This window comes from Mugil cephalus, chromosome 23, assembly GCF_022458985.1.
Source record: "Mugil cephalus isolate CIBA_MC_2020 chromosome 23, CIBA_Mcephalus_1.1, whole genome shotgun sequence".
In the NCBI taxonomy this organism is placed as follows: Eukaryota; Metazoa; Chordata; class Actinopteri; order Mugiliformes; family Mugilidae; genus Mugil; species Mugil cephalus.
In genome coordinates, this window is record NC_061792.1 from 12,767,567 (window position 1) to 12,776,955 (window position 9,389).

The window sequence follows — 9,389 nt, forward strand, 5'->3', positions numbered from 1 at the left end:
TATTTACAATTAAAAGATGTCATGAAATAAAATTGTGCTTCCACAACATCACTGTACTCTTTACAATTTTTATGTTTTTATTTTACTGAAAACATAGAAATTGCAAAAAACATTTCTCAGAAAAATGTCAGACTTCCTGTACTCTGACATCTATTAATTACTCTTTAATATTAGAATGTTCCCACTTTTACTTTATATTTTATGTGGTATTTTCAATGTTTCCTGACACAAAGTAAAAGAAATACACAAAGCAACACGCTTCCCATGTAGAAGAACTGTTTTAGCTGAAGTGCTAGATGTTAAAACACACGTATACTGTTATTTAATAATATAATAATAATATATATTCAGCCCTGACTCCATGAAGGTCTTTGGTGGAGATTTGGCTCCATCTAGAGGTGAAAATTCAAGAGGAACTGGACTTTATTTGTTGGTTCTGTTAGAATAGATTGATTGCAGCTCTGTTGATGATGTTAAATGAGAAACATGTGGATGAAGTTCTCCTCTTGACTCCACCTCCCAGTAACATGGTCCAGTCAGAGTCTCTCTACACACAAGCTGCTGCTGATTCAACCTCTGGATCATCAGGACTCAGCTCATCCTCTCTCAGCTCACATACCGTCCTGTTTAGAACAATGACTCCCAGCTATAGAGAGAAGAAGAAAGAAGAGAGGAGATGATTTAGTGTTTCCAGAGACTCTTTTCATCAGGTGTCAGTCAGTGATGCAGCACATCCAGTATAAAGAGCAGCAGGGACTTCAGTCCTGTTCAGAGCAGCTGTGGAGCTCAGCCAGCTTCCTTTCAGCTTCATGTTGACGTGTTGGAGCTGGAAGCTCACAGACCTGCACAGACTTTTAGCATCAAGTCTGTTTCCTCTGCACATTTCTCTCAAGTCAACAGAGGAAATAAACTGCTGAGAGTCATCAACGCTTCATTACTGCACAAACACTTTAGTAATGGATTTCCAGCTGTTCCATTTCAATAAAGAGTCTGAGTGTGTTGATGAACATCTCATGTGTTTCTGAAGCATCAGCTGACTAAGAAACATTGAAGATATCTGATGAAACTAATGACAGAGATACAGATGTGATGACTGGACCTCAGCAGAGGTTCTGCTCTGTAGAAAGACCACATGGTTACTAAATGTAATGATGGTTCTGTGATTTACAGGCTTCAGTCAGACTGATCTCAGAGCTGTGACAAAGATGAAACTGATCAGTTGTTTAGTTTTGAGGTGAGAGAACAAAGAGTCTGAGATCAGATCTGATGAATGAGGACCACTGTCTCTATTCATCTAGTAAGGCTGTCAGCTGGAATCCACATTTATTTCCTGAAAACATCAACACAACAAGCTTCAGGATGATCTGATTGTCTGACTGTTGTCTCTGTCTTTCTGTCCAGTCTGTCTCCATTCTCCTCTGACAGCATCTCTGAAGAAAACAGCAGCAGGTTTCCAGGAAACACTTTAGATTCTGTGTCTAGTACAAAACTACTGAAAGAAGAATGAACTGACTCCAACCCTCCACTCACCTCAGAGTCTCCAGTCTACAGTCTGGACTCTTCACAAGATCAAGAAGCTGCTTCACATCTGAATCCTTCAGGTTGTTGAAACCCAGGTCCAGATGTTTCAGATGGGAGGGGTTGGACTTCAGAGCTGAGACCAGAGAATCACAGCTGATCTCTGACAACCTGCAGGTATTCAATCTGAATAAAGATTAAAAGATGTTAATAAAATCACTGATAATCAATCAGATGTGTTTCAGGTTTTAATGTTCAGATCAACATTACTACGTCCTAATCAATGAGCTGTTCTCTAAAATGAGTAGAGTGACTTTGTCCTTGTGTTATTGTGGATCATCATCATGTCAGCCTTCTACACACATCATCCAAACATCAACACAACATTCAGACAACTATTCATGTCAACACACATCAAGAACATGCTGCATGGATCTGGATGTATGTGTGTGTTTCTGGATACAGATGTGACTGTTTAACACAAATGAATAACATTAATTTACTTTAACAACAAACAGACATTTGCTATGAAATGAGCAAATAAAAAAAAAAAAAAATGTTGTTGAGATGATGGATGAAATTAGGAAGAAATAAAAAAGAACTAAATGGAAATGAAGGTAGAACTGAAAACTAAGACTTTAAGTTCTATATGAACATAAATTAAGTTCAGTTTGTAATTTAACAAATCAGATCCACAATAGTAACAGACATCCAGTGAACTGACCCCAGAGTCTCCAGTCTACAGTCTGGACTCTCCAGAAAACCACACAGATGTTTCACTCCTGGATCTAACAAGTAGTTTCCATTCAGGTCCAGATGTTTCAGATGGGAGGGGTTGGACTTCAGAGCTGAGACCAGAGAATCACAGCTGATCTTTGACAAACTGCACCAACTCAATCTGAATAAAGAATAAAAGATGTTAATAAAATCATTGATCATCAATCAGATGTGTTCAGGTTTTAATGTTCAGATCAACATTACTACGTCCTAATCAATGAACTGTTCTATTTATTTATTTATGTTTTTATTGTGGTCGACACAACATTCAGACAACTATTCATGTCAACACACATCAAGAACATGCTGCATGGATCTGAATGTGTGTGTTTGTGTGTTGTCTGAATGTAGTTCTGACTGTTTATCAATTACAAACATTATTTCTAACAACAAACAGATTTTTTTTTTTTTTTTTTTTACTTACACATATTTCTTGCAATAAAAAAACACACGTCTTTGAGATTTTAGACTAAATTTAGGAAAAGAAAAGAGAAAATTTGAAAACTTGAAAAGTGAAAGGAAATTAAACTAGAACTGAAAACTAAGACTTTAAATTCTATATGAACATAAATTAAGTTCAGTTTGTAATGAAACAAATCAGATCAACAATAGTAACAGACATCAAGTGAACTGACCTCAGAGTCTCCAGTCTACAGTCTGGACTCTCCAGAAAACCACACAGATGTTTCACTCCTGAATCCTCCAGGTCGTTGTAACTCAGGTCCAGATGTTTCAGATGGGAGGGGTTGGACTTCAGAGCTGAGACCAAAGAATCACAGCTGATCTCTGACAACCTGCAGGTCCTCAATCTGAAAAAAGAATAAAAGATGTTAATAAAATCATTGATAATCAATCAGATGTGTTCAGGTTTTAATGTTCAGATCAACATTACTACGTCCTAATCAATGAGCTGTTCTCTAAAATGAGTAGAGTGACTTTGTCCTTGTGTTATTGTGGATCATCATCATGTCAGCCTTCTACACACATCATCCAAACATCAACACAACATTCAGACAACTATTCATGTCAATACACATCAATAACATGCTGCTGACCTCAGTCAAGTCTCTCATTACAGGATCAATATCAAATCACACATGTTGAAAACAAACTGTTCATTAGTTCATTGGTTCCATGACCTTCTTCTTCCTGTATTTGGTATCTCAGTAGGTTGGTGTCGTTAAAATGTTAAAGGACAAGTTCATATTTTCAAGTCTGTCTTCAAACAACAGTCACATGTCAGATGAACATTACAGAGTTCTTAGAATTCCTACTGTCCACACTGACTGGGAAGTGGTCTCTTCCTAACACAACTACACTGGAAGAAATGACTTGATGAGTTTCTCCACAGACAGTATGAACAGAAAGAATGATTCCTGACTCCAATAACTCTTTAAATGTACATGTGAACACTAGACTGGTCCTGATTTGAGATCAGACTGACCACCGATGACTGAGGAGACACCTGCTGATATTAACAACATGATGCTCCTTCATTTAAACCAACTGCTGCTGCTCCATTTTCTATCTGTCAATCCTGACAAGAGAACTGTTTATGTGATAAAAACATTCAGTGAACTGACCTCAGAGTCTCCAGTCTACAGTTTGGACTCTTCAGTCCATCACACAGATGCTTCACTCCTGAATCCTTCAGGTTGTAGTTGTTACTCAGGTCCAGTTCTGTCAGATGGGAGGGGTTGGAGTTCAGAGCTGAGGCCACAACTTCACAGTGACTCTCTGAGAGTCCACACTCAGAAAATCTGTCATGACACATAAATATAAAACATGTTAATATGAATGAAGACACTTTATTATTTACTTCATGCATTTGATAATAAACAGTCGGACTCATCCTGTTTGACATTTTGTTTTTCACATCAGTGATTCAGCTTCTTATCTGACATGACACAATAATTCCCATCAGTTTCTCTTAAACCTGCAGACTTTTAAACTTTGTTTTGTTTTAATCTGCACATGAATGGAGATAAATGGAGTTACATTTAGGCTTCTTCCACACAGTCTGTCAGTGTGATCTGATCTAATGTCTGACTCCACAAAGTCATCATGATTAAAATGATCAAAATGTAGAAAACATCCCTTTAAGGCACATATAAAACAGATTAAATTAAATTAATAAACAGACAGCTCTAATATCCTGTATATATAAATAAAGAATCTAAACTGATTTATGATGTTAATCACATCTGGACTCACCGAGCCTTTCTGCAGTTCCTCACAGCTGGAATCAGTCTCCGTCGTCCCTGCCATGATGTGTTGAACTTCTCCAGGTCCAACTCATCCAGAACCTCCTCTGACATCTGCAGCATGTAGGCCAGAGCTGAGCAGTGGATCTCAGAGAGTTTCTTCTCTGATCTGTTCTCTGACTTCAGCAACTCTTGGATCTCCTGATGAACTGAGAGGTCGTTCATCTCCATCAGACAGTGGAAGATGTTGATGTTTCTGTCAGGAGAAATGTTGGACATGTTCATCTCCTTCAGGTTGTTGATGGCTCTCTGGATGATTTCTGGACTGATCTCTGTCTGACCCAGCAGACCTCTTAACAGTCTCTGGTTGGACTGCAGACAGATGCCATGAAGGAAGCGAACCATCAGGTCCAGGTGACTATTTTTACTCTGCAGAGATTTCTCCATGACTCTGTTCAGGAAGACATCCAGAGTTGAGTCATTGTAGTTTTGTCCCAGGAAGTCCTCCAGCACCTTTGTCTTCCTGTTGGTGTAACAGTGGATCATGTAGACTGCAGCCAGAAACTCCTGAACACTCAGATGGACGAAGCAGAACACCTTGTCCTGGTACAGTCCTCTCTCCTCTTTAAAGATCTGTGTCAACACTCCTGAGTACACTGAGGCTGCTCTGATATCGATGCCACACTCTGTCAGGTCTGATTCATAGAAGATCAGGTTTCCTTTCAGCAGCTGATCAAAAGACAGTTTTCCCAGAGACTCAATCATCTCCCTGGTCTCTGGACTCCAGAGTGGATCTGTCTCAGATCCTCCATCATACTTGACCTTCTTCACTTTGGTCTGAACCACCAGGAAGTGGATGTACATCTCAGTCAGGGTCTTGGGCAGCTCTCCTCTCTTTCTGGTTTTCAACACATCCTCCAGAACTGTAGCAGTGATCCAGCAGAAGACTGGGATGTGACACATGATGTGGAGGCTTCGTGATGTCTTTATGTGGGAGATGATCTTCTTGGCTTTATTTTTACTGAACCTCTTCCTGAAGTACTCCTCCTTCTGGGGGTCAGTGAACCCTCTGACCTCTGTCACCATGTCAACACACTCAGGAGGGATCTGATTGGCTGCTGCAGGTCGTGTGGTTATCCAGAGGTGAGCAGAGGGAAGCAGTTTCCCCCTGATGAGGTTTGTCAGCAGCACATCCACTGAGGTGGACTCTGTAACATCAGTCAGGATCTCAGTGTTGTGGAAGTCCAGAGGAAGTCGACACTCATCCAGACCGTCAAAGATGAACACAACCTGGAACTCTTCAAACCTGCAGATTCCTGCTTCTTTGGTTTCAGTGAAGAAGTGATGAACAAGTTCCACCAAGCTGAACTTTCTCTCTTTCAACACATTCAGCTCTCTGAAAGTCAATGGAAATGTGAAGTGGATGTCCTGGTTGGCTTTGTCTTCAGCCCAGTCCAGAGTGAACTTCTGTGTTAAGACTGTTTTCCCAATGCCAGCCACTCCCTTTGTCATCACTCTTCTGATTGGTTCATGTCTTCCAGGTGAGGCTTTAAAGATGTCTTCTGGTCTGATGGTTGTTTCTGGTCTGACTAGTTTCCTGGATGCTGTTTCAATCTGTCTGACCTCATGTTCATCATTGACCTCTGCAGTCTCTCCCTCTGTGATGTAGAGCTCTGTGTAGATCTCATTCAGAAGAGTTGAGTTTCCTGCTTTAGCAATCCCCTCAAACACACACTGAAACTTCTCCTTCAGACTAGAGTTAAGTTCACGTTGAGAAGCTGCAGCTTCATGTTCTGAATAAATACAATAAATATGATCAGAGAATAAAATCTTTTGAAAATATGTATTTTTATATTTGTTCCATCTCTTGAGACATCAGGAAATATTTAATTCATTCATCAGGTTCAGTGTTCATAGAAATCCTCTTACTTCTCTGCAGACGATCAGCCAGTTCCTCCTGCTTCATTCTCCTCAGGAAGTTCAGTGTGATCTTCACAAATGCCTCTCTGCTGCTCCTCCTCTGCTCTTCATCCTCACCCTCCAACACCTCCTCATTCTCCTTCTGACTCTCTAAGCATTCTGGGTAATCTGGACTCAGATCCCTCTGAATCTTCTTCAGCTCCTTCTTTACAAAAGTGACAATGTTGTCCTCCAGCAGCTGGAACAGAAAACTATCTGAATGACAACCAGACTGAAATCATGGAGACAAACATCAGATCCATGTTGGACAGACTGACAGTCCACTGGTCTACAAAGAGCAGCATGGAGATGATGGAAAGTAGTTGTTGTCCATGTACAGACCTTAAATATGGAGTCCAGCTGTGTTTGATGAACATTTAAACTTTGCTGCGTCATTCTGTGAATGAATCATCAACAATTAGTTCACATTATTGTCTCCACCATCTGTAATCAATGTGTGTTTTCCCTACAAACGTAAACCACAGTGAGTTAATGATAGTGTGTTGTGTAGTGAATGTTGTGATCAGAATAATCTCTACTGTGACATTAATAAAGAGCTGAAACCATTGATCAAAAACCTGATGACTGAGGATCACAGAAAGTCCACATGTCTCAATCATCTGACTGTTTTCTCTGCTGCTGGACACTGATACAAACAACTGATCTAGATTTGGTGAAATACATACGTTAACACTGGTGTCAGTGGTGACTTTGTCACTAAACTTTTTACATACAATACTCTTCCTGAACTATTTTCCTCTGAGTCCAAAAATTACAGATATAGAAGACTAGTTCTGTTCATATCTGTCAGTGATGATTTAAATGAATTTATATCTTACTTCATGAAGGAAGGTGACAGCCATTGAAAGTTAAACAACGAATTTCTCTTCACAGAGCTGGGTTCACGTTCTGGTTCTTGTGAGTCTGGTTTCTGTTTTATCCTGGTAGATGGAGAGAAAATCTCAGTTTATCAGATTTAAACAATCAACAGATGAAACTTAACTTAAAGTCCAACAGAAATATAATCATATACATAAACCCAGAAAGCCTCAGACATCACACAGTAACCTAGTCTAAAGGTGCTGCTTGTTTTACCAGTCGATGATGACAACATGAATTTTCCACAGTTAGTTCAGGAGAGACGTATTGTGGCTCTATAGTAGCAGGATTTACTCAGAAGTACATCTGACCATGATGTTAATTTTAAAATAATTTATAACTTACTTCTTCAAAGTAGAGGGTTCTTGTCTTTTAAAGGTAATCTCTGCATCGTTTGATTGATCACTCTTCATAGACACACAGCTGGGTTCAGGTTTCAGCTGCTTCCTGATGTATTGAGAGAAATTCACTAATTATCAACATTCAACAAGTCCAACAAAGTTGGAAGCTTCACACAATGAACATAGTATTTCACATATAAACTCCAGATGACAGTTATTATTTCTTTACCTCTTCACAGTTGAGGGTTCCTGTCTTTTAAAGGTTACATCCAAATATCTTGATCGATCACTCTTCATAGACACACAGCTGGGTTCAGGTTTAAAGTCGTCAGATTCTTCTCTCTGATGACTCCTAGGAGACAAACATGAAAAACATTACCTCACAGTTACTGAAGCTGCTATAAAAACTAGAAAGAGCAGATCACTGTGGACCAACTGGACCACTGAGACCAGCTGAAAACCTGACTGAACACAAGGGGGCGCTCACTGACTTCTGTACTTCTTGTAACATTATCTTACCTTTTCTCAGATAAATGTTGTTGTTTAAAATGCTGTTTTCCACTCAGAGTGGTTTTAGAGGGAGGGACTCCCTCCTCTCTGTCCTCACACTGATCCATTCTGCTGGATTCACATCAGCTCACACACACTTTCTACCTTCACCTGCAGAGGAAACACAAATCATTCACCTGAACATCAAATCCTTGACATCATTTCTGCTGTAAAAACATCAGCTGCTCCTCCAGTGACTGGTTCTTATTTTCTGATTCATATCAGTGTCAGTGGATGAAGTCAGACAGTGACTCTACTATCAGCTGTTGTTCTACTATCAGTCCACTAGATGGAGACATGAAGCTGTAGAAATGAAAAGCTGTTAAACAGACACAGACTCTGACACCACATCAAGAACTTTATGTTTTATATTGAATTTAATGAGACAACGGGTTTATATCCAGAAATAAAAAATAAAATACAGTTTGTATTCTGAAGAAAGTAAAAAACAAAGCACGTTAAAGTAACGTTAGACTTAAATCTGAGACTGGATCCAGATGAATGAAGATTTAATAATTTAATTTAATCTGATCTTCATACTGTTTGATTCCAGTGAATCATTTAGCTAATAATAATGTAGACTGATCTTCAAACAGAGTGACACAAACTTAATAATGAAATAAGAAGTGAACATCTTCTAGAAACATTACAGAGCAGAAACCAACATTAAAGTTACTGAAGACAAAATTAAAGCTTTGAACAAATCAAACTTACAGTTTATTAAACCAGAGAGATGAAGAAGACTCCACTCCAACCTGAACACTGAACAAGTGAGTTAGCTACTTCCTGGATTAAAGCAGGTTTTTACTTGTGATAGAGACGGGACAGGTTATCCAGGTTTATCCATCAACATGTCTGTTCTTGATTCATAATCTTCTGTATCAGTGTGTTCAGGTTTCAGTTTAAGGAGTTTAATAATAATAATTACAAAGATTAAACATGGAGATAATTATATTTTAACTACATTTTCTCGTTAACACAGATTGTTAGTGCAGGACTGGAGTATTTTACTACAGTGTGGTGCTTTTACTGAAGTAAAGTCACTTTAACCAACACAGCATCAGCATTACTCATTTTATAGCATATGGCTGCTTTTATATTTACAATTAAAAGATGTCATGAAATAAAATTGTGCATCCACAACATCACTGTACTCTGTACA

General features: G+C 39.0%; 2 long non-coding RNA genes across 2 annotated transcripts; both read right to left on the reverse strand.

Moving 5' to 3' along the window:
* Window positions 1–54: 54 nt before the first annotated feature.
* Window positions 55–1,591, reverse strand: LOC125001083. The gene is made up of 2 exons (XR_007111494.1): window positions 1,531–1,591; window positions 55–646 (listed from the first exon to the last, which is right to left on the reverse strand). It is a non-coding gene; the product is annotated as an uncharacterized LOC125001083 (long non-coding RNA).
* Window positions 1,592–1,647: 56 nt separating this feature from the next.
* On the reverse strand, window positions 1,648–2,973 carry LOC125001104. Its single transcript, XR_007111515.1, has 3 exons — window positions 2,931–2,973; window positions 2,243–2,416; window positions 1,648–1,704 (listed from the first exon to the last, which is right to left on the reverse strand). It is a non-coding gene; the product is annotated as an uncharacterized LOC125001104 (long non-coding RNA).
* Between the last annotated feature and the right edge of the window lie 6,416 nt (window positions 2,974–9,389).